General features: G+C 41.6%; 1 pseudogene; it reads right to left on the bottom strand.

The window, feature by feature from the left end:
- Window positions 1-23,775: 23,775 nt before the first annotated feature.
- LOC109447492 (N-alpha-acetyltransferase 50-like) lies at window positions 23,776-24,685 on the bottom strand (annotated as a pseudogene).
- Window positions 24,686-26,741: the final 2,056 nt, after the last annotated feature.

Genomic DNA, 26,741 nt, shown 5'->3' with positions numbered 1-26,741 from the left:
GGGTTAGAATAAATTATATAAACACCAAGGGACAGACTCAGCCAAATCCAGGACGTGGGACACTCTGGCAGCCTTGACCCTCAGCAGCTGCAGCATCGCCTGAAAGCTTGTTAGACGTGTGGACCACAGGCCGACCTCAGGTCTACTGAGTCAGCACCTGCATTCAAACGAAATCCAGAGGTGAATCATACGCACACTGAAGTGGAGAGGGTCTGTTTTCTTTACAAACCACTGTTTTAAGGAAAACGGGCGCTTGTATAGAATAAAGAGATGTGTGACACAGAGCATCCAAGTGCCATGTATAACCCTTGTTTGAATAGATTTAAACAAACCAACCACAGAAAGACGTTTTCCAGATAATCAGAGAAATTTGAAACTAGACTGAGTTTTAATTGATATTATATAATTACTAATTGTGTTGGGTATAACATGCCATAGTGGTATGTGGAAACAAACAAAAAAATTATTGGAGACGCATACTTAAACATTTACTCATGAAATAACCTGATGTCTGGATTCACTTTAAAATATATAGGGGGGGAAATTTAATGGGGGCATAGATGTAATGAAAAATATTGATAACTGATGGAACTGCGTGATGGGTGCATACAGATTCATTACTCAATTTTATTTATTTTTGTGGCTGCTTGAAAATTTCTAGAAAAAAAAAGTCTAATAAGTAAACATTCCATTAAAAAAATAATCAGCTGTCATGTCTGTTTAAATATCAGATTTCTGCACTTCCCCCCCCTCCATATTACTGAATTGAAATCTCAAGTGTGAGCCCAAGCATGTGAGAGTCTAAGATACCAGGCTTCTAAACGAGGGCAGTGCCGGGAATGACGCCCATGGGCAATTTCCTACCCTGTTCAAGAAGAAAACTTTAGTGCAGTCCAGGAACCTTGGCTTCCCAGGCTCACAAAACCATCACTAATTTGCACGAATTATGAATCAGGTCTCTGTAACTCAGTTTGATAAATATTGTTCCTGAAATGGAGGAGAACAGAAAAAAGAAAGAAGGGGGGAAAAAAGAAGAAATGAAAAGAAATGGAAGGGAAAGGAAAGAAAGAAAGAAAAAAAAAGGCACTCCAGTACCTCTTTCTTTACCCCTCGGCTTCACACCTACCCCCCCGCCCCAGTCTGTCTTCATACTGACACTGACAGTACCAGCTCCCCAGCCTCCGAGAGGAGAAATCAGCAGGAGAGGGAAAGTTTAGGAGTTACTACAATGGGAGTGGATGGCTTTCTGCCCTTAAAAATACAGAGTCCAGAGGCATCTCTTACCTCACCCAGATCCAAATGTCCAGGCAATTTCAAGCAGAATTCTACATGAAATTCCAAGCGCATGATTCACAACTTTAATGTGATGTCTATTGCTTTTAATTAGATGAGATGTCCTTTTTGAAACTCAGTTACAGACACTTGCCATTTTCAAAATGCCTTTGGGTAACTCCCAACATTTGTGCCCTTCAAGTGAGCAGTTCATTTTCACTCACATACATAATAATTCACCCAGGCCATTCCTGGCTGTACCCATCAGTGGAAGAGATTTACAGAAGCTTCACAATAGTAAATACACCAGGTCAGCCTTGTGAGGCTCCGAGATAGCTTCAAGATGAAAACTGTACAGATAAAGTGAGGCCTGAAAGGATAAATATCCCCCCAGGTGATATCCGAAAAGGGTAAAACTTGAATGTTTATGTCCTTCCTGGTAAAATTTCACCTTTTTGGCTTTACTTCTAAATGGATTACTTAAATCTTACAACTATTTTTGGATTTAAACTTACTCTTTTGACCAACATGGCATAACAAGTGACAACTCTTTAATCCATTTTTAAATGACTTTTTTTAGGTGACAGCAAGAGGAAAACAAAGGGAAAAGTGAAGCCAACTCCTGTTCTCCAGGAAAGTGAGTGGCTAGCGAGGCCGCAGTTCATCACTCTGGGAGCATCAGGCCTTGTCACCTGTGTCCATCAATCCATTTTCATTTATCACATGAGCCCAAGCCAAGAGGATAAGAAATGCCAATTAGACCTTGCTTTTCCCTCTAAGGCCTCCATGAATCTGAAGGCTCCATCTTACTCAACAACCGTAATTTATCTTCCTTTTTTTTCTTTCTTTTCTTTTCAGCTCTCTGTTGATATACAAGTATTGATTAACTAGACAGGCTGGAAGGAATGAGAGGAAGCAGCACCTTTCCTGCCGAACGTGTGGTTCATTTATTAAATGACAGCTGCGCACTAGCTTCTCGGAGTGAGCCCGAGTTGGCAGGACTACCCCATATTTATTGTGAGGCAGAGGAATGCTATTAACATCTAGACTGATTTAGGGGAAGGGGAAGCAGAGGTGCCTCTGAGAGTTTTAGGTAATAGTTTCCCATTGCCTGGAAGGTCAAGACCCAACTGGTTAACTGATCAAAATCTGGCCCCTCCCCAGCTGCCCTGCCTCAGTGCCCACCATTCCTCTACCAAATCCACCCCAGGCTGCCCAAAACGCTTACATCTGCGGCTCCATGCACTCCTTTTTCCCACCCGGAATTATCTGTGATATCCCACACATCTTCCAAGGCCCAGCTCTAGCATCATTTCCTCGGGGAAGGCTGTGCTCACCTTTGGCTCCCTCCTCTTTGCTCTCAGAGACTTTTCTATATGCCACTATTAAAGCTCACGTAGCTTCCTGCCATAATTATCTGTTTATACATGTGTGCCAATATCCATGTGTGAACCTGTTTTAACATGGAAATGGAAATATTCTGTTTTCTTCCCCGCTGTGCTGCAGACAAAGAATGAAAGGAAATATACAATATACCGTCTTACTATCTGGTGACATTTAAAGATGTCATTCCTGACCTCCAGAAACTTTAGGGAAAAATTGGGGTGGGTGATGACTTGCCAATAGGATCTTTTATGAAAGACAATAGAGGAGAATTTATGTGGAAAAATACAGAGGGGAGTGTGAGACTCAAGAGGACCAGGGGAAAGGGGAGTAAGTGGAGGGACAGAGATGGAAAGAGATGGGGGTCCCTGAGGCCTGAGAACTGACAGAAGTTGTTGGAACTGCATCCTTGACCAAGGACAACTCATCTTTCATCTTCATGGAGATCCTTCTATCTCCTGCACTCAGGGGTCTAAGCCATCTGATCCCTCTTCTGTACCAGAGAGGACAACCCTCTCCCCTCCTCTCCTTACCTTCACTCCACATCTGTGAGTGCATTCACCCTCGACTGCCCAATACACTCATCACCAGACATTACTTGGTTCTCACCCCATCAAACCTCCCACCCCTGGATTAAATCCATAAGGCCATATGGGCAAGGAGTACTGAGCATTTGGGGGGGGGGGGAGGGAGTCCACACTCATCCTAGGGAGTAGAAAGCAATCACTAAGTGAGCAAACTAGAGACCAATTAAGGAGGACCAAAGACGGTGATAGCTCTGTATTTACAACCATCTCCTTACTTTGTGAGCTCAAGGGCCAGGTCCCATTCATCACTGGTTCCCTAGGGAACTATCTGGACTATAATAAAGTTCATAGCAAAGTTAGTTTATCACTTGCTCTTCTCTTAAAAATATGCCCTTCGTAGTAGGTGAAAGCTTAGAAAACTTTTCTCTGTAACCACTTTTTTTTCCTAGACATTTATTTATTGAGCACCTACCATGTGTAAGTTACTGTGACAGGGAGAGAGGAGAGGAGAGGTACTATAGGAATGGATAAAAATAACATTTCATGTGAGGTGATCCAAAACATGAAAGTAATCATTTTTACAGACACCAACATTTATAGGCAAAATGCTAAAATGTTAACATAATTCAATTTCAATCATAAATTAGTATACAACAGCACTTTGTAATGGACACTAAAAAGTGAAGTGTTTAACAGCCATCCCTCTAAGTCTTTCCCAGGAGTATGTGTAATGTAGAAAGAGACTTTGACACCAGCAACTCTGGGCTCACGGGCACTGAGGGAAGACGGCCCAACACATGCTGTGTGTGAGTGAAACTGTGCTGCGTGGAATCTGTGCTGGGGTGCAGAACTCATGGTTAGGATTTAAGGACCAGGAGCAGAATCATGAAGGCTTCTGCTGGATTTCTTTAAGCACAGGATTTGACTTTGGTATCTGAAAATTTAAAACAACTAATATGTCAAGCTGAGATTATAGGAGTCATCGAGTAGATCAAACATACAGGTAAATAATGAACTATGGCTGAAATTTAAGAGAAAGGTTCAAAGATTTACAGAGTTTAAGGTCCCGAGTTTATCTCACAGTAAGACTACTCCGCTCAACTCAGGAGGACTCATTTCTTCCCTGCTTTCTTTCACTCTCATGCTCTCCCTCTGTTCTTCACTCTACCAGACCACCTTTCATCGTTACTATTCTAACCTCATGTATTCTCCCCACTTGCAAATCTCTAGCTGTGAATTAAGCTCATGCTCCAAGAAGAAAATGTATCCACATATCCCTACACAGGCAAAATTGTTTTATTCTTTCCTTTTACTTTATCCCTTGAGGTGGTACTGGAAGCTTGTGAATATTTGTATACTTTCTCTGGTCAATTTGGCTCCCACATCAGTCCACGCAGATGCAGAGACTCCTCCCCCCTGGCGGCCTGCTCCAGGATTCAGGAAGGGCTTCCCTGAGTGACCATGAGCACACCTCTTGTGCGACCTGTTCTTCTGGACAAGGCCTTCTTAATGCAGCTGTAATGGGGCAATGGACTTCGATGGTGCATACCCTGGATTAAGTTAAAGCTTAGGTTGGAGACACCAGAACAACCAGCCAATTGACACAAAGAAATTAAGTTATTCAAATGAAAACATCAGGTGATCTATTATGATGATGTTGAGTCCACAAAACAGCTAGTTGAGTCAAACTCTTTCACATTCCCACTAGCAATTTAGCAGAGGTAGTCATCTTCATAATTAGTGATCAGCTTTTTGAAAGAATAGACCAGCTGCAATGTAAAGCATTTAAACTATTACCAAAAAATGATCATTTTGGAACTAAAGTAAAATTACACTTCTCTCTATAATGCCTGAAACTCTACCTCAGAACCAACCAATCAATGGTCACAACGTAAAACAAAGCAAACACAAGTCATTGTACAAGAGATCATGGAGCAGATTCCAGCACTGCTAAAATAATGAAAGCTTGTAACGGAGTTCAACTCAAGTATGTTGCAGCATTGAAGTGTTAATCTTAGAAAACCTCTTAGAATCCAAGGTCACCATGCAAACTCCAGTGAGGATGTCATCTAGTTTCATCTGTAAAAGCCATATACTAAATTGTGAACTATAATTTTCCTGTAACCAATGCTGGACGAGAAATTACACTATTTTATGCTGTAATTCTTTTTTTGTAAAGGAGAATTATAATTTCTGATTCTAAATAAAAATCATCTGGACTGCTTATTAATATTTGCCCATCATCTCCCCTTGAGATTTGGATTCATTAAAGTCGGGTTTCAATGACCTTTATTTTTTAATTTTTAATTTGAAATCATTTTACACTTACTGAAAACTTGTGAAAATAATACACCCAGTTTTCCATGTATTAGAATCTTAGACAATCATAACATAACCATTGAAACCAGAAAATTAACACTTATACAACGCTATTAATTAATTGCAGTGGGTTGAATTGTGGCCCCAAAAAGATAGCTCCAAGTCTGAACTCCAAGTACCTGTGAATGTGACCTTATTTGGAAAAATATGGTCTTTATAGCTGTGATAAGCGAAGGATCTCAAGATGAGAACACCTTGTATTAACCAGGTAGACCCTGAATTCCATGACAGGTATCTAGAAGACAAGGAGACACACACAGAGGAGAAACACAGGGGGAAAGCCATGTAGAAACAGAGGCAGAGATATGAGTTTTGTTGCAACAAGCCAAAGAACTCCTGGGACCACCAAAAGCTGGAAGAGGCAAGAAGGAACCCTCCCCTAGAGTGTTCGGGAAGGAACCAACCCTGCCAACACCTTGATTTAGGACTTCTGGCCTCCAGAACTGTCAGAGAATAAACTGATATTGTTTTACGCTACTCAGTTTATGGTACTTTGTTATGGCAGCCCTAGGAAAATAATACATCCAGGTAGCAATAAATAAAATTAATATTGTCTACTATTTCCAACTACAATCTTGTTCTCGATAATGGACTGGTTAATTGCAGTTTTCACCTTGGCCTATGTCCTACAACCATACTCTACCTCTGTCCTAACCTTACTATTTATCAAATGGCCTTTAAGAAATCTGAAATTCCTAAATTCCATGAAGGAGAGATACTTGATTGATCAAGAAGGATTTAGTATTCTTCGTAAGTAAATTTATTGAGTATATGTACCATATCTTGTGATTATTAAGCTTTGAAATGGAAATGAAGCATAATTGCTACTGCAGAGGAACCAGGAAAAGCTTTTTTACATAAACAGTAACACAGATGGATTTTCATATGTTAAATAATTTAAGAGATTTTAAATGTGCATGACATTCTCAATATCTTCTTACTGGATATTAAGTGAATGTAACATTTTTTTACAATGATTTAACTTTTGCATTGCGTAAATAGGTGAAGAGTAGATCTTAAGCTTGATATTTTTGAAATATGTGTTTTGGCATATAATCCATAAATAGGCAACTTGGAATACGCTTGCTAAATGATCCGAAATACGTTGATACTAGAATTGCTGGTGATTGTATTCATTTTTGACATTTCAGTGTATGACTGAATGTATTTCAATGTCATCTGATACAGATTATCAATTAAAGCAAATAAATGAAGCTAAACGATTCTCTTTAAGATATCTTTTGAATCTATCCCTTTACCCTCAATTATAAATAAATGCTTTGTTCAAATAAAATCTTTTAAAATTTTCTGTGAAACATAAGAATACATATTTTATCCTTACCAAGTAAATAAGCACTGATCCATAGGCCAAAGAATTGAAATAAGTGATTCTTTGTCAAAGTACACATGTCAGTGGGAACCGAAAGTGCCTCACTGCCCCTTTCAAGTCTAAGCAGTAAGTACCATATTCCTTATATGAATGGAACTCATTGGTATTTGCCTAATGTGCCAAGTATGAAAAGAGTCTGGTGAAATCTCAACAAAGACCTGAAAAAAACATTGGCAGGTCTGAATATTTAATCTAACTTCAAATTTTCCTCCCACTGTGAAAAATCTTCCAATATCATTGATTCTTAATGATTTTGCTCACCCTCTGGGGTAGACAGAAATGTCCACTGTAATTGCTCTTTATAGCCTACAATTTGAGAAATCCAACCAACATCTCCGCATATAATGCCAAGAAGACTTGCTTTCATTATGAAGTGCAACTGAATTCCCCACACTTCTCTTGACACAGCTCAAAAGAATCAATGTGCCGTTGTTAATATATTACTGTCTGGCTCAAGATTTGCATTATAGCTACTAAGAAACACAACACAACCAATGACAAGTTTGTTTTTAAAAATCAAAACATAAGGATTACGAATGTAAATTTCATTTCCCTTCTCAATAAATATATTCCACAGCTGCTTAGAAAATATGGAAAGCTGAATCTGAAAAACAATCTAGATATGTTTCTAAATATTAAAGAGAGGAAACACTTCCATATTCATGGATAGGAAGATTCAATATTATCAATATGTCAGTTCTTCCCAACTTGATCTATAGATTCGATGCAATTCCAATAAAAGTCCCAGTATGTTATTTTGTGGATACTGACAAACTGATTCTACAGTTTATATGGAAAGGCAAAAGACCTAGAATAACCAACACAATATTGAAGGAGAAGAACAAAGTTGGAAGACTGATATTATCCAACCTCAAAATTTGCTATAAATCTAGAATAATCAAGACAGTGTGGTATTGATGAAGGAACAGGCAAACAGATCAATGAACAGAATAGAGAGCCCAGAAATAGACCCCCATAAATATAGTCAGCTGATCTTTGACAGATGGAGCAAAGACAATCTTTTCAACAAATGGTGCTAGAACAACTGGGCATCCACATACACCCCTCACAAAAATTAACTCAAAATGGATCATAGACCTATACGTAAAATGTGAAACTATAAAACTCCTAGATAAGAACACAGGAGAAAACCTATATGATTTGGGGTATGGCGATGACTTTTTAGCTATAACACCAAAGGCTGATCCATACAAAATAATTAGTGAGATGAACTTCATTACAATTAGAAACTTCTGCTCTGCAAAAGACGATGTCAAGAGAATGAGAATGCAAGTCACAGACTTGAAGAAAATATTTACAACACACGTAAGTTCTGGGGCTCTAACGTGCAGCATGGTGACTATTGGTAAAACACTGTAATATATACTTGAAAGTTGCTAAGAGAGTAGATCTTAAATGGTCTCACCACACACACAAAAAAAGGTAATTATGTGAAGTGATGGATGTGTTAACTAACCTTATTGTGGGAATCATTTCACAACACATTGTGCTTCAAATCATCACATTACACCTTAAACTTATACAATATTATAAGTCAATTATATCTCAATAAAACAGGATGAAAACAACTCAAAACCTTCATTTTGACAACAAAGTTCTCTATCTCCTGGTCCTGCTTACCTCACCAGACTTCCCTCTACCAGCTACCACCTGCTCTGTGCTACAGGCCTCTGGCCACCTCAGGGCCTTTGGAGTTCCCCCTGCCTGGAACGCTCTCATCCTTCCTCTTCACCTGCCTACAACTACTCATCCTTTAGATCTGTTTGCGTTTATTCCACTCTCACAGCAGTCCTCTCTGTCCCCTAATCCAAAGCAATCCTTCCGTTATCATTTTTCATTGCACTGTTTAAATTTCCTTCCTAGACTTATTTCTGCAAATATGTGTTTAGTATTTATCCTCCCATTAGACTCTGTGCTTTATGAAGGTCAGAGTATCTTTGTTGCTCTCCATCTCCCCACAGCACCTAGCCGAGTGCTTGGCATAGAAGGTACTCAGCATACATACCGTGTTTCCCCGAAAATAAGACCTAGCTGGACCATCAGCTCTAATGCGTCTTTTGGAGAAAACATTAATATAAGACCCGGTCTTATTTTACTATAATATAAGACCTGCTCTTATACAATATAAGACCGGGTCTTACATTAATGTTTGCTCCAAAGGACACATTAGAGTTGATGGTCCGGCTAGGTCTTATTTTCAGGGAAACATGGTAACCTCGGCGGAAGTTTTTACACACACTTTCACATACTTAGTAGCAAACACAAAACACAGAGTGTGATCTGAGAGGAAAAAAAGGCATGAACTGGTCTTCTGGGTCTATATTATGATAAACATCTGACTAAAATATGAGAGGGGGGAATACAGAATCTTTTAATTTCTATTTTAATTATCTAGATTCTAGATACTTTTTGTTAAAAGAAAAAATAACATATCTGTATGCCATTTTATAGCTAAGCAAATGTTACATCAAAATATTAAACAAGTAATTTCACAAACCAAACAACTACATCTCCAATTGCAAACTTCTGTGCATGCTAAGAATACGGTTTAGAAGTGCAGTGAGAAACAGCACTCATTCTTTCAGTCCTATCTTTAACATTCATTTACTGACTATTTTTTACCTGCCAGGGAACAGGCTCAAAGCTGAAGAAACAAGAAGAAGGAAGAAAAGTCGCACAGACTTCGCAATGGAACCCTCAAAACAATATTGTGGGGGGCTCAGGGCAGCTATCATCGTCCCCTCTCTACAAACGAGAACACAGAGGTTTAGAAAAATCAAGTCACTTCCTAAAAACATCACATGTAAGAGGCCCAAACATTTGTGCTTCGTTGGTCTAATTCCAAATCGAGAGTCACTATCCATTACTCAGGGTAGCCTCACTGTGCTAGGTATGCGAACTTAATTCTGCAGTGGCTGAGAGATTTGGCTCTATGGAGGTCCCCCCTCCTCCAGGAACTAGGCTCACAGGTGCAAAATCTAATCTCTGTAGGCTTAAGGGATGAAGAGGTAAAATTTCCTCTCTGTGATAGGGGGTAGCAAAGAGAACTCCCCATAAGGAGCAGATGAAAATCACTTTATACACATGGAATGTAAAACAAATACACAGCAGCATGAGGGGCTTCACACTCCACCTTGCCAGACCAGGAATGACAAAAAGTAAGAGAGGAAATTATGACTTTGGGGGGCACAAGTCACTTAAGTCCCCTGGAAGCTGCAAGTGGTTTTCACCGGAGCTGCTTCTTTGTAGCTGTTTTAGCTGATGCTAATGAAACTCCTCTCTGGCTAATGGGCCATCTGCTCCATTCCGTTTCCTGGAGAGGGAGCACATACATCTCCCAAACTTAGTCTTTGCCAGCTCCAGGGAGACGATGGCTCTTCTGGAGCTGACAGTTTAAGCACAGCCTCTGGCTCCAACATTTTTCAACTTGTCTCTGAGAGAAGCACAGAGAGGTGACAGAGGAGTTGGGGAGAGGTCACCCCTTCATCTCGGGAGATCACTCGTGAGCATGAGGAGCCCCTGAGTGGAGTCAGCCATCTTCCCAGCATTAGGGGACAGCATGTGCAGCCCTGGCCCTCCAGGCACAGCAGGCTGGGAAGCGGTGAGGCGCCTGTTTTTGGAAGAGGGATGGGCTGGAGGTAGTAACTTACAGAGGTGGTGCAGGTGGCACTGAAAAATCAGAAACTTGGCTTCAGCAAAGAACTTGAGCACACCTGATATCATTCTTTCAGTATTTTCCAAAATGAGTTCCATTGAGATTTTATAATAAAAAAGACAATGGTTACATCAATAGACGTCATAGGAGAGAGAGACAGACAGACAGACACAAAAAGAGAGGCAGAGAGGGAGAGGAAGGAGGGGGAGGAAAGACTAGAGAGATATGCCTTCACGGTAAAAATATTCGGGAAACACTGGGGTTAACAGAACTTCTTAAAGCTTTTGAGTCGCTTTTATGCACGCTAAAGCTTTCAAAGAAATGATAATAGTCAACATTTCTCTAATCTATTTAACCACTTTTTGCCGGACATCTACAGAAGCTGCTATTGCCTGTGAGTGGCAAAACCTAGCCAACAGTGTCTTCAATAACAGAAATTGAAATATGTCACCTACAGTATCACACTCACACTGTGCAGAGGAAGGCTTTTCTTATTTGGTGCAGGCACGCAGGGAGGTCGTGGTGCTGGCTGTGAAGCTCTGTGAGTCTGTGGGCCTTTCCACCAGGGCGGCAGAAAACTGGGGCAGCATCAAGCATCACGTCTCACACCGCAACACTCCAAGAGCAGAAAAAAAATCTCTCCCCCCTGGGAAGAAACCCTTTCCCAGAGACCACCAGCTGACGTCCCTGTACATCTCATTAGCCAGAACTAGGTCACACAACCACACCTAACGACAAAGGAAGCTGGGAAACTGGGTAAAATCTGTTTTCCTAGCCTCTGCAGTGGGAAGTGGGCAAGTAAAGGGGAATTGGAAGGAACTGTTGAACACATAAGCAACAGTCACAGTACATGTACACAGGGAGGACGTCACATGAAGATGAAGGCAGAGATGGGAGGGATGCAGCAGAAGCCAAGGAACGCCCATGATTGCGAAAAAACCTCAAGAAGCTAGATGAGAGACATGGAACAGATTTTTCCTCACAGCTCCCAGAAGGAGCCAACGCTGCCAACACTAGAAGCCCAACATGTTGGGCTTCCAGTTTCCAAAACTATAAGACAATAAATTTCTGTTGTTCAATCCACCCAGGCTATGGTATCTTGTTACAGCCACCCTAGCAAACTAATATAAGTCCTACCCTTTTAACAGAGGCACCACTCTTGGGTGACCAGGGAACCCCCTGCATCTCAGGACTCACTAGCATCTAAGAACATTGATGTTTCTATGAAAGGAGCACCAAGTCACTCGTGGGCATCTCTCCTGCTACCTGGCCAATGGTGACACGCTGGCGGCTGCAGAAGGGAGGTCTCCACCCGATACTGACCGGAACAGCAACCCCCACAGCTCAGCCCTACACGCAAAGCACGGTGCTCACCCAAGGAGATACCGGGTCCCAGAGCACTGACTCAGGCTCTACCCAAGGGGAGCCTGGGAGAGATCAGAAGACTGAAATGAACTCTGATCCACCCATCGCTCCGTGCTCAGACCCTTCGTCCCCTCCTCTCTCATTTCACATCCTCTCCTTTCACTCCCCCACATGCTTCAAAGAGCTCTGACATTCCCATTGTCGGGGAAGCTCTGGTTCCAAGAGAGTGATCTAGCCAGCGGAGTATTTCTTTCATGGGATAGCACAAGACCGGCCTGTGAAAAGTGTTGGCAGAGTGATTTTGGTTGACTCTCACTAATTTGGCCACATCATTTACAATGGGTCACGGCAGTCCTGTGAGCCTGAGCTGCCTGTGTGGGCCCCTTCCACAATTCTCACCTGTCGGTGTTCTGACCAGAACACTATTTCCAGTCTATAGCACACCTACCTCCACAGAGGTGGTGGCAGAGGTCCTCCGTCCTGTATGAGCTCTGCTGCTGGCTAGCAGGGTGGCCGTCACTCCCCACCGCCATTTCCACCACCTGCACCACCGGCCAAGCAGTCCTTCAGGTATGGCTGTGTCCATCTCCAAGGGTGCTCAAGGCAATTATTCTGCAAGGTTAACAGGCCCTCCTTATCTGTGTCCTCACCTGATCTCCCTGACATAGTGACTTGGTGCTAAGCGGTACTAGATGAAGAACAAATGTTCCTTGCTGACATGGGCCCCTCTTCTCACTCTGCCCACAGGGCCCACCCTTATCCACGGATGGTGGCTTCAGACAGATTGTTAGGGACCACGGCAGTGTGAGCAGGAACAGCACTGCTGCCTTTTCCTGATTGTGGGAGACAAGAAACTAGCCAGGAAGAATACGTGTAACAATAAAGAGCACAAAGAGATGGTTTCTGGATGCGAACAGGAAGAAATGGTACCTGGACACTACACTAGGCCTTCACTGGCCCGGACTGGACAACAAACCAATACCTCAGGCAGTTCCGCCTCTCTACCCATTATTCTAAATCTTCACTGATAAGTTACCTACCTCACATGGGCCCAGGAGCTTTGTAAGACATTTTAAGTAGACTTGTTTTTATAGTCAGAGGCCCCGCAAAATACATTTGCCCAGGTCTCCGCAGAACAGTTATCTAAGTGGTGGGTCTGATGCCTCTGGCTTTGAGCTCTGGAGGCCCAACCATTACAAAACAGTCCACCCGTGAAGACCCTGACTGAGACGCCCTAAAATGTCCATCCAAAGCTCCAATGTTGAAGTCCTACTGTCCTTGGCAGCTCTGAAGTGGGGAAAGTTTCCATTATCACCTCATTACTTATACCTTGACCATCCTGCTATGCAGGTCTTTCCAAAAAATCCTATGCTAACACCAAAATTATGGTCACATCACAAAAGATTCAAAAATACTAAACCCATTCTAAGGAGAAGCCTGCCTTATATGTGGTGGATGCTGACGCAGACCAAGTTATATCACTTAAACTGTACTTTTATATCAACTGATACATGTTTTTTTTTCAATACACAAAAAATAACTCATTTTATCTTGTCAAAATGTCTCTTCATTAGGTTATGGTTAATGGTTTAAGAAATAATTGGCAGTGAAGCATTTATAGCTTCAGTCAGTGCATTTATAGCTATCAAAGAGAAGCACCAAGGCACTATTTTCAGGGTGTCAATGTCGTTATCCCAGGGCCTGCCTTCCTTGTGGAACTGACAGTTGCAAGAAAGAAATTAAGCATCCCTTTTTTCCTTTTGGTATTGTTGTCAAGTTCTCCACTTCCCAGGTGTCAGATCTGAGCTTCTGGCCTTTAAAACAGAGGAGCTGTTCCAAGGAACCAGGCACAAAGGAAGGTGACTCCAGTTAGTAATGAAGCTATCCTTGTCCTTTCGTAAGTCTCAGAAGTAGAAATCTCCCTGCTTCAGAAAAGGTGGTCCAATTGATCTCACGTTTATTAATTAGCTCATTATATTTGTTGCAGAAAATACGCTTGTTAAGGAAAAGATTTAGTCCTTGTATAGCCCAGAATTAACCTTTCTTGAAGTCAATTTTATGGAGATTAGGCAAACAGTATTTCTATCAGACCACCAGAATTATGAAGCGGTTTTGTAAATCCAGTTGTGAAGGGAACTTGAAGATTGAGAATACAAACGATGTGCTTGTCGCATTTGCATGGAATCTGAGATGATTCAAGACCAAGTTCAGAGATCATTTGCATAGCTGCACAAACCACAGCAGAATTAGTACACTGCCTCCAATGTACACCATGTGGTTGTTTTTGTGTTTTATTTGCCTAGAGCCACTAGAGTTCATATCACAGAAATTCTTACACCTTTGCTTCAGGGTCCAGTTTTCCAAGTTCTTCCCCTGTCGGACACATCTGACAAACTTTCACATAAACAGAAGAACTTGAGATGCTGGACTCCGCCAGCCACGTTCTCTGTGGTGTGATCCCTTGCACATTTAAAGTACATATTCTCTGAGAGCCCACCCGAGTTTGGGACAGAAAGGAACATGGCTAATTGGAGTCAGAAAGTCTCAAGTTCAAGTCCGTCACTATTTATGAAGCAAGGTGGCTTGGGCAGGTTACACAAGTTCCCAGTGAAATGGCAATAAAAAGATTTACCTTAAAGGACAGTCATGAGGATGGAATGGCATCTGTATGTGAAATGTGTAGAATACTTAACACATAGAAAGAGTTCTTAAGATGCAAACTCTTTTGTCTTTGTGACTGTTGATCATCAGAAAAGTAGAGGAATGGAGTTGTCTCTTGTAGCCTTGCATTGGCTGCCCTGAGATTTACATCATTTGTGGAAGCAATAAGCCAGCAGCTTTAAGGTTGGCCAGGTTATAAGAATACCTGTTCCTCCTGCCTCCCTCCCTCCCTTCTCAGTAACAGTGTGTGAAGCATTTTTATGTGCCAAGTACCAGGAGGTACATAATTTAGTAAGGAAGTTATCATCTTACATTATCATTATAAGAACACTTTTGTTTAGTGCTTACTGTGTGCCAGGCAAAGCTTTACTTTTATTATCGCATGTATGATGATGAGATAATAATGGTATAACAGCAACTCTATGAGAAGGTGACTATTTTCATTCCAGATTTTACAGATAAGAAGGCTGATGCTCAGAGAGACCAGGTAATTGATGAAAATTTTATAAAAGGCAAAACAGCAGGCTCCAGGCTTTTCAACTCCGTGTTAGTTGGCCTTCCCAAGAAGTTTCTATACCATAATGAACAGATGGCTAACTCTTTAATAATTAGAGAAATGTAAATTAAAATAAAATGAATCTCATTTTATACACATTAGCTGGCAAACAGTTTAAAGCAGGTGATCCGAGTACCGGCAGGAATGCGAGGCGTTGAGGGCTTGTGAACTGCGGCGGGAGTGCCGAGTGGCACAGCCGAGCAGGAGAGCAGCGGGCAGCTATTTGCTCAAATCAAGAATACACTGTGGCCCAGCCACCCTGCTCCTGGGAAGCTGTCCCACAGGGCCTCCCACATGTCCATACGGCAGTTTCTCAACCTCGGCACTATTCCCATTTGGGACCGAATCATTCTTTGTTGTGGGGCTGTCCTGTGCATTGGAGGAGGTTGAACAGCACTCCTGCCCACCCGGGCCTCCACCCACTAGATGTAATGTCCTTCCCCAGCTGTGACAACCGAACATGTCTCCAGACATTGCCAAATGTCCCTGGAGGTGCCAAATCATCCTCAGTTGAGAACCATCATCATGAGGAGACATGCTTGAGGACGTTCATTGCAGCATCATTTGTGAAGAAAGGAGTTGGAGCCACACTAGTTAGTGTCTGTCATTAGAAAAGTGAACAGGCAAAATGTGAGGGATGCCCGGTGTGATGCAGTATGCAGCTGTCAAATGCAATCAGTTAGATGTACACCATGGCAACATGAACGGTGCTTTAAAATTCAGTCCTGAGGGAAACGGAAGAAATAGAATGAGACAGAGAACATTCTCATTTATGCAGTTTAAAAATATATGTTCACAGGGAAACAACAGACATTTTGCAAGAATACACATGAACACATTAGAATGGTTGCTGGAAGGGTAGGGACAGGGTATGAGGAGGTAAAGGAACAAAAAGTGATAAAGCAAGAGAGTGGTCTCGCTTAGAGTAATAACACACAGTGTGAGGAGTATGATAAACTCTGCTCTTGAAGACAAAACAAAACAAAACAGACAGGCACCATGTGCCTGGTACAGGTACTAAAGCTCCGGGCATAGAGGTAGGAAACATTTAAGGTGGTAGTGGTCAGGGGAGAGATAGCAATTTTGGCTGACCCACGAAGGATGAGGAGATCTTTAACAGACGCAAACAAGCCTGTGTGGAGGTAGTGACATTTCAGAACGTTTAATGGTGTTTACCACCCGTTGATCACATTTACGTATCTATCTCATTCAATTTTGAAGAAAGTTTGAATTTCCTCCTTGGGCATTCTGAAATTCAGAGAGGTTAAGTAACGTGTTTCCTCAATGACTCCAAAAGCCACTCTTCTTGCATTACACATGTGAGTTGTTCTCTTTAGGTCACAGATTTCTGGACTGGGCTTATTTTTACATAGAATCCAAAACGTCTCAGGCCAGATTCACCTCTCTATCACAAAGTCCTAGTAAGTGTGGAGTACTATCTCTAGCATCTATGTCTCTTCTCCTTCCCACCACACCATGGTCCAAGCCACCAGGATTTCTTAACAGACAAAAGCTTCTCATCAATATCCCTCACTCACCTTTGCTCATCCACTTAGATCTACTTAGAAGATTCATGTGATCATGGGACTCCCTCAAATTGAGTCTAAATTTCTGAATATTACCTTCTAGGACTTTCATGATCTGGCCTGAGGCCCTGGTTCTTGCCAAAAACTAATGGGATTTGGTTAGCTGAACTTTATTCCACATCTAGCACTAAACATTCTATTCTTTGTCTAGGAGATTTCACAAGTTATTTAAATATTGCTAGTTGGCCCCATTAGCTCTAAAAAATTATCCAGATTTTGTTTTAATAATTAGGAAAAACAAAGCCAGATTATGCAAAATAAATAAAACAATAGGATAAAAGCACTAGAGCAGGTGTCACTCACAGATAAATGGTAGCATTTGTGGCTTCTGAGGAAAGCATTAATTAGTCGATCAGTGAACACCCACTTGGTGTCTATTATATCCTCCATGCTGTGATGCCTGATGGTGAAAGGGAGGCATGACTTAGCTCCTGCCTTCAGGGAGCTCACAGTTCTGTAAGGAGACAGGTAACGGTACTGTAACTATAATGCAGTGGGTTTTTTGCTACAAATGGGAGAAGTACAGGTCATGATGGGAAAAAATGGAAAGAGCGTAAGTCAAGGAAGGCTTCTCAAAGGAGTGAAAGTCTAAACTAAGGTCAGGAAGTTGAACACTAAGTAGAGATGTTAGGTTGAAGGCATTGAGGGTTGGGAAGGATCAGGAAAAACAGTTAAAGACGAGGGAATGGCCAGTGCAAAGGTGCAGGATGAGGGAACAGGGCATTCAGGGAAGTGAAGCAGTTCAGAATGGCTTAAAATACTTAAACGGCTTTCAAAACATTTAAAATAGTGTTGTTATGTACCATTAACATAAACCAACCACATCTGGGAAATCCTAACACCATAGGAAGAGCACAAAGACTGGGCAGACACTCATCAGAGGTCCACCCTGCCAAAAAACCGCCAGCTGATAATGAGAATTTCGTTTAATCAGTCTGAGCCCTTCTTTCCTCATCTGTAAATACAAAAAATAAAAATTTAAAAAAAAACTGTTCTCTGCCTTCTTTGTAAGATTTCAGGGAAAATAAAATGAGCTGATGTACATGAGGGCACTTAAAACTAAGAAGCCAGGCTAATTTTGATAAATTTTGATTATAATCAGAAAAAGTATTTATTTGCCACTGATGTTGGGTTTAGCCATGTGACTGGCTTTGGCCAATGAAATGTTCGAGAAATTGACACAAGTAGGCCTTAGATGTATTTATACTCGTATGTACATTTCTGCTTGGTTCTTGAGGACCAGTGAGTCACCATGAGCTCCTGCTGCCCTTTAGCCTGTTCCCTTGGACCAAGATAACACAGCAGACCTCAACCTAACCTACAGCGAGGAGGTAAACTCAGCTGAGCCCAGCCTGTACCAGCCATGCCACATACACCTGCAGCCTCCTGAGCTTGAGCATAAATCCTTCTTACTATAAATTTTCATTGAATTTTGGAGAGGTTTGTTACATAGCATTGTTGCATCGATTGCTGACTATGTTAGACTCCTATACTCCATAACAAATTACCACAAACTTAGTGCTTAAAACAACACACATTTATTATATCACCATTTCTGTGGATCGCAAATCCAGACATGGCTAAATGGATTCTCTGCTAGTGTCTCACAAGGCTGTTAATCAAGATGCCAGACAAGGCTGAGTTTTCATCACAGGCTTGACTGGGGAAGGGTCTACTTCCAAGGACACTTAGCTTGTTCACAGAATTCATTTCCCTGTGGCTGCAGGATTCGTTACAGCTTGTTCTTCAAAGCTAGCAACAGGAAGAGAAAGACTCTAGAGCAAGTCTGCTAGCAAGACATAGCATTACTACAAAATCTTTTAAAAGCCATGTAAGTATTTTGATACTATCATCATGGGAGTGACAGCCTATCACCTTTGCATATTCTACAGGTCCCACCCACACTCAGAAAGAAGAGATTATGCAAGGGCGTGGACACCAAGAAGCAAGGGCTCATGGGAATGAATTTCAAGTGTGTCCGTAACAGACCAATGTAAGAAACTATGATGCTCCTTCCTCCCACATCAATGATTCTACCACAAGCTAGTGAATACTGTGCGCTGTTAAATGCCTCGTGTCTGCCTGCTTTTCTGTAAGTCACACCTCACATTCAAATATCCATTGATTGGGCCCAAAGGATAGGAGGGTGGAGATGAGAAAAGACATACATATATGGAGTGTCCCTCAGCGATTTTAGAAATGGGGATTGTCAGAGCTGGCAAGAAGTTCAAAGATTATTCAGTCTAGATCTCTGAGAAAATGGATGAGGATATAAAGGCTGAGAAAGTTGATGTCCCATGGCCCCGAGCACATAAAGAGAGTGAGTGGCAGATATTCAGACACCTGGTCAATGTTCTTTCTGCTTTCTCTGCTCCTCCTCAAGGGTTTCCCAGCAGTCTTCCAGGGTGGCTCAAGCATAAGGATTGTAGGGGACTCTTGTTAAAAACCCACATTTCTGGAGCCTCCCCGAAATTTGCTAAACCAGAATAGCCAGGATAGAGGAGCACAAGAATCTGTATTTCAACCAGGCTTCTGCAACTGATTCTGATTAAGCAAGTTTAGAAACCCCTGCTCTCACTTCCTCCGTTTAACACTTATTTATTGAGCATCTCCTCTGTGCCAAGTTCTGGACAGGATGCTGGGGATACAGCAGTAATGGAAACAGTCTAAACTCTCACGAAGGCTGCCACCTAGAAAGGAAGAAAGACACTGACCAGGAATTCTACGTGTGAAGAGTGCTGAGTACAAAATACCATGAGGCGTCCAGAAAGGCAGCTAACTTGATCTGGAGGACCTGATCTGGAGGACTGAGGAAATTACATCAAGCTGGATCCTGCAAAAAGGGCATGGAAGTAGGGGGCAGGGAGAGCAGGATAAAAGCATTCTGGGGAAGACACAGCAGGTTCAAAGGACCTAAGGCAAGAACATAGAGTAAGATGCTACCAGGAGGTGGGTAGCAAGTTGAAACAAGACAAGAGCCCAAAAAAACCAATCATATTCTTCCATACAGGCCTCAGGGACAGTGATAGCAATCTATAAAGAGTGCCCCTAGGAAAAGAAGTCTGCACCCCAGTAAGTGGGCAGCCCCTGATGAGTGTCAGCCATGGTCTGCAAACCTCTCCAATGCACTGATTTACAGCCAGCATCAACACCGTGACGGATGCTGTTTTTATTTCGGATGTTTCTGGTGCTCCATTTGACACGGCCTTGGGGAGCTTAGCAAAGAAAAGCATTTGCTAAGATGTTTTGACTGAGAGGACACTGTCAAACAAAAAAAGAAGAAATAAGGAACATTCACAAGAGCAGCCATAGCTTAGCCAAGTGACTGGCAGTGAGAAAAGGCAATTTCTGCGTGGTCAGGGGAGGGCAACAAAGACTTAAGGGATTTCCTTATGTGATGCTCTAAATTCACACCTCCAAACTTTGAAGCTACACAGATGGTTTCCTGCAAGGGAAATACGAGTGGTCTCTCGAGTGTGACAGAAGAAGCAATTACATTTCTGGTCAAACTGGGTGAAGAAATTCTGTCTGTCATTATTCAGACTTCATATTCCTCAAGAGGAGATGTTTTTCTTTCTCCAAGTTCTGTGGAGCTTTGTCCATAGAAAGACAAACACAGCACAGAGAGGTCCAACTAGCAAATCCAAATTATTAGCAGAGGTTACCTGGGATAGGAAAAAGAGAGGGGGAGCGGAAGGGAAGGGGAAGCTTTACTATTATTTATTTTACATACTTTGTCACTGTTTAAATGTCATACTGTGTTCTATAATTAAAATTTTTCAATTTCAAAAAAATTTTATTTAAAAAAAAGTAAACATATTTACTAAAACCCAACCTAACAATTTGTGCAACTGTTCAAAATTTACTCTGCTCTTAAAAGAAACATGTAATTAACTTAAATCTGCCTGACTACTATGTTTCCCCGAAAATAAGACCTAGCCAGATCATCAGCTCTAATGCGGCTTTTGGAGCAAAAATTAATATAAGACCAGGTCTTATTTTAATATAAGACCCAGTCAAAATAATGTAATATAATATAATATAACATAATACCAGGTCTTATATTAATTTTTGCTGCAAAGGACGCATCAGAGCTAATGGTCGGCTAGGTCTTATTTTCGGGGAAACAGTATTTATTTATTTATTTATTTATTTATTTATTTATTTATTTATTTATTTATTTATTTCTGAACATCTCCTAAGTTTAGTTCAGATGTAACAGTAAAGTTAAAATCAACAAGTTTAATTCTTAACTACACCAAGTAAACTTAGTCATTTAAGTACCTTTAAAGTTATTCCCTCCATAAAACTGAGGGAGCTTTCCTTTTCCACCCCACACCAGTTTCCCAATAGTTCTATTTTTGGAGGACTTTTTCAGCTAATGAGTAAACTGCTTTTCAGAACTTCTGAAACATTTTTCAGAACGTCTTTCCCCAAATAAAAATTAATCTGAACAAATTATATATTGTCTAGATTTCTCTGCAGATTCTTTTCTTTAGAACCGAATTGCAATTCCCACACAGCATAATTTTTACCTATTCGCTCCACAGTAAAAAACTATCTGTCCTGAAAAATATGACGGATATATACTGTGATCTTCCAGTTAATAGAAATGTTTTATGTCAATGATAATTTTTATCGTATTTCAAAATAACCAACTCAACATGGGACATTATTTCAGTCTTTACTGACTCATAGGCAGATGAACTAGTTCCCAGCTTGCACCTCTTCTATCTCTTCCTCCTTAAGTGGACGGAATTATTTAATAGAAGTTTGATGTAGGACAATTAACCCTTTACAAACGTTTACAATTTAGGTTAAAGTCATTGACGAGTGTGGGAAAAGAAACACTACAATGGTAGGGAGCCTACATACCTAATTCAAAATTTAATATCTTTCCCTCCTGAAATAACATGCACTTAATTGTCAGGAGGCAGCTACTCGGTTTCAATAACCACATTTAGGGTTACATTCATAGGACTGATCACACAGTCCAGGTGAAACAGTTATAGAAATAGAGGCAGTGTCATCTCAGAAAACTCAATTATATATCAAAATCTACTTAGATGTCTGGAAGTGTACAAAAAGGCCAAATTCTTCAAACTAATTATGCCTCTGTACTCAGCACTCTTCTCCTGGCAAGAGCAAGCTGAAGCTTATTCATGAAGGTCATTAATGCGAAACTTTTCTTCTAAGCTTAGATTTAGACTGAAGAAACTGATACCCGCAAAACGAGCATGGTCTTTCTACATTTTTACTATCTTAAGATTAGAACCCTATAAACTCATTCATCAACTATCTTCCTTTATTGTACTATTCTTGGCACTCAATTAAGACTTTTGAAACCTATTGTACTTTGTACTTTCACACTCTTAAATAAGAATTCAAGATTACAAAATGTGCATAAACATTGTGTAAAATAGTTTTGTCATTGAATGTATTTGGAAAGACGAGACTTTTATTCCAGAATTTACATAAGTGGATAAATGTTATGAGTCAACCTTCCTCTTAAAGTCAAATGACAGAATCTTCAAGCTCTGTGCATCGTTTTAAAGTCTAATGAGAACATTTGTTGGGCCACCAGTATTAGCAATGTAGAACATTGTAAATATTGGAGATGGGACTATGGAGGAAAACAGGAAAATTTTCAGATGCCTCCTATCTTACAAAAAGTGACCAACCTGTCAAAGCCACTCTTTACGTGCCAGAAAATTATCGGGCATAAACTAGTGAGCAGGTCACAGTGACCTGTGCATTGTTAACATTCCTAGACTTTTGCTTTTCCAAGAACAGAAGCACTGTGTTTAACAATTCTCCCTCCCCCAGATCCTTACACTCAATGTCACAGGCACAGACAGAATGTAAGCAAATCTGGAATGTTCTCCAACAGATGAGCAATAGCACAGCTACGTTCTTCTCCAAAATACTGTCTAGAAATTCTTTCCTATATAATCAAATGCTCAGTGGCCACACTTTTAACAGCCAGCATTAGCGGACATTAAACGCATGTATTGTGACACATGTGCATCTTAGCTTCCCTTTAGGTATGTTTTTCAATATGTCCGAGAGACAACACCTGCTTCAGGTTTTTTTTAGGGATACTGACGTAGAAGGACATCAACTGTATGTTTAAGGTTAGACTAACGAGTGAAAAGGTCAGAAGAAAAAACGTAAGTCACAACAAACCTCTTTAGGCCAGTTAAAGGCCATATCTTTGGCGGAGATATTTTAAAAAAATTAATCTCACCAGCCCACACTCTAGAAGTTAATGCCACTGATAACAACCAACAGCAGTGAAAATAAACCTGCTAACAACCAGCCCAATCATTAGCAAAAAGCAGTTTAACTCAAACACTGCGATGGAGGTCTAACACTACCTACCTCAAATGTGCCACCCACCCTCAGCCAGCAGCGAGGAAGGAGGAAATAATTGCTTAAAAACGCAAAATAAGCTTAGTATTTCTTACAAGGACAACAACAGCCCAACTCCTGAGACTGTGCTCAGAAGGACAAAAGTGGAGTGAAGGTAATGTCCGGGGATTAGTGTCCCCCAAAGTCCTGAAAAACCCCAAGTACCACAAACACATTAAATGTGTCTATGATTAGTGGACAAGATGCAAGTATGACTGCTGCTTTGTCTTTTGCAATAAACAATATTTTGTCGGCTCTGCCCTTCAGTGTGAAAGCAGGACATTTTTGAAAAAGCTGAAGAAATGAAACTGACACCCAAATTGGGGGACGGGGGGGGGGGGGGGACCATATATCTTAACTGTGAAACTAAACTGGTCTGTACGTTCTTCCTACAATCAAATCACCTCACAAAAGTCAGAGAGCTGAAACAATCCAAACATGATTAGTTTCAGGAGTCCTTGAAAGTACTAAAACTTTTAGAGGAAAAGGAAGGAAAGGAAGAAAAACAAGAACTAGGAGGAGGAAAAGCTTTAGAAGAAAGGGGGAGGGGGAGGGAATCAACAGGCCTCTCTTTTATTTGTGAAGTGCAACGAAGTTCCTCTGCAATCTGTTCAGTTGTCTGTCGTTTGCACATTGCACATCTGCTTTCTGGCCAGAAGGGACCTCGAGGTTTCTCTGCAGCACATGAGCACCTGAGGGTTCTGTCCTCTTCCAGCAGTTCTTTGTCTCAATTATCTCAAAACCAAACTTCCTGTAGAAGTCAATTGCCGACTCATTGCTGATCTGGACATGCAGATAGATGCTGTCAAAGAGCCCTTTTGGGCAGTCGCAAGGCTCAGTTGGTGAGCTCTGGGCAACAGGGTTGCCGGTTTGAGTCCCACATGGGCCAGCGAGCTGCGTCCTCTGCAACTAGAATGAAGACAACGAGCTGCCCTTGAACTGCCATCTGAGCTCCCGGGTGGCTGGATGGCTCAATTGGTTGGAGTGCGTGCTCTCACCCACAAGGTTGCTGGTTCAACTCCCGCAAGAGATGGTGGGTTGTGCCCCCTGCAACTAAGATTGAAAGGACAACAACTTGACTTGGAGCTGATGGATCCTGGGAAAAACACACTGCTCCCCAATAAAGTCCTGTTCCCCGTCCCCAATAAAATCTTTTTTTTTTAAAAAGTGCCCATTTTTCGCAGATGTTTAAGACATGATTTAACATTTTAGTTCCTGTTCCTAGCCTTCGGTACGGTGCCAGACAGCCTAATGTCACGATATAAAGTCTTTTCTGAGTCTGTGAGTGACCCACCCTATAGCACGCCACGCGACTGCAGTATCAGTGAAAGAGGCAAGTGTTGCTAGCTCACTGCCCAGCCGCACGTCCTTGTAGAACTTGTCATTGTAGCTGACTGGAAACATGACCTGGTGGAATCTCTCCAGCTGCGTAATATTGTGCAGAGTCACACGTCCCAGCACGATTCGGGTACCTTGCATCTTCCCCACCTGCTGAGGCCATTGCTACCACCTATAGCAATACCTTAGTTGTCCTCACCCTGAGCTCTCAGCGCCCTGAGCTCTCAGCGCCCTGAGCTCAGGCCACTCAACCCCACAAGCCACCTCCCCGCCGAGGGCAGGGAGCTGAGCAGGTGAGAGGGGAGCGCGGCCCTGTGTCTCCCCTCTCAGGGTGGGCGGGAAAGTCTATTGTAGCCCTGGCTACACACTGAAGTGTAAGGGGAAACCTAGTCCCAGAAGCCTTCAAGATCACTGGAATTCTAGAAGTTGGATAGAAGCGTGGGGGTGGGAGTAGGGAAGGAAGAATAATCGTCCACTACCCTGTTGGCCATCTCTCTCCCAGTGCACCCTTGTCAAAATGGCCCCCATCTCCTCACTCTCCTTTCAAATCTCCATTCTGCACTGACTCACTGCCTCATTTCATCAACCACCCTTCCTTCCAGACCCCTGGTTGTTTCCTCTTTGCCATGCATAATTGGAGTTGACTTGCTACCCCACCATTGCTACTCGGCACCTCCCACCACATCCACACGCAAAGGCCAGGAGCCATAGCAACAAGCGGAGGCCTCCACAGAACACAGGATCTGGACAGAAAGACCGCCATGAATCTGATACTTAAGTGTGTTTGTCCCTCTCACCCGTGATCCTGGGCATCTGGGGAATCCCAAGATAAAAAGTAAAATGAAAAACAAGATTTTGAAAAAAACAAAAAAACACTGCTCCTGCTTTCAGAAGCCTTGCAACTGGAATGGGGAGATGAGGCATGAACATAATCCTTTTAAGGCAACATGGTGAGTGAAAAAAATGCCACAAGAGAGAAAGAAATGAAGAGCGATAGGAAATCAGATGGATTTTTCAGTAATCCAGTGCCACATTGAGGACAGATCTGGGACCCCTTAGAAACTCACAGAGTAAAGGTGTTATGAGACTCATCATGAGTTTCATCCTGCAAACAATGGATTTTACCCCAGCCTAGGACTTGTTGAGAGGATGTGTTAGGCAGAGAGAAACCCTGTTTCCAGAGTTGCTGCGTGTTGTAAAATATTTTCCCGTAGACAGCAATGCTTACTTAATACCTAATATAGCTAACTGCAATGGCTGATATGTGGTTAGGGTTAAGAAGGATTCTGAGGTCACTTAGGAAGGATTTTGGTGTGGTCCTGGGGTGTATAACACTAGAAGGGATCAACAAGCTCCTTGAATGTTTGTTGAAAGCCCTGGGTCCTCTGCCAGGAAAAATGAATACACAGGCCAACAAAATTAGGCCTATAATTTTAGGAATAGTGAACTCTGTATCCCGTCTATTGACTTCCCAGGAGTCCATGAGCTCCCAGACAAAACAATGCTTGGAATCAGACATTGTATCTGAATCCTCGCTCTCCCACCTTCACTATAGGGCCTTGAAGTTCACCTCTCTGATTCTGGGAAGTCTCTTCTACAAATTCAGAGTAGTGATGGAACCCAGAGTGGTTGTAAGGATTACATCAAAACAGAACTATGTAAAGCACAGACACATATACTCGTACGCGTATAGTAAGTAATCAACAAATGCGAGTTTCTATGCAATCACTGTTTCTTTGAGAAATGTATTCTTGAATTTCAAGCAACTGACTTAATCTCATTTATAAACTATAAAAATTAAAAAAGAAATTCAATTCCACTAGGACTAAGGCGTTTCAAACTCCCATTTTAAATGTACACACCACTTGAATCATGGTGAAAGTACAAAGTAAATCCAGTATAGAAGGGATGCATTTTATGTAAGGGATAAATTACTGAAGGCCTTGCATAAATCAAAACTTGCATAATTCACAGCTAATTTTCCTATTGGAATAAATATAAAGTATGAAGATGCTGGTACATAAATCTACAACCATTGTAGCATATTTTGTTTTAATGCAGTCTTTTATTTCCTCAGCATTATCTATAGTATTTCATAAAGTGCTCGCTCTGAAATTAACAGCACAGTGTATCATAGCATGTATTTGTCTCAATAGTGTTTTATCATATACACCTTCCTTTTCAGTTACTGGTTTTC

This window comes from Rhinolophus sinicus, chromosome 17 (assembly GCF_057876585.1).
Source record: "Rhinolophus sinicus isolate RSI-liver-muscle chromosome 17, RSI-T2T, whole genome shotgun sequence".
Taxonomy (NCBI): Eukaryota; Metazoa; Chordata; class Mammalia; order Chiroptera; family Rhinolophidae; genus Rhinolophus; species Rhinolophus sinicus.
The sequence above is the reverse complement of the archived record's forward strand: the minus strand, read 5'-3'. Positions and strand labels throughout refer to the sequence as shown.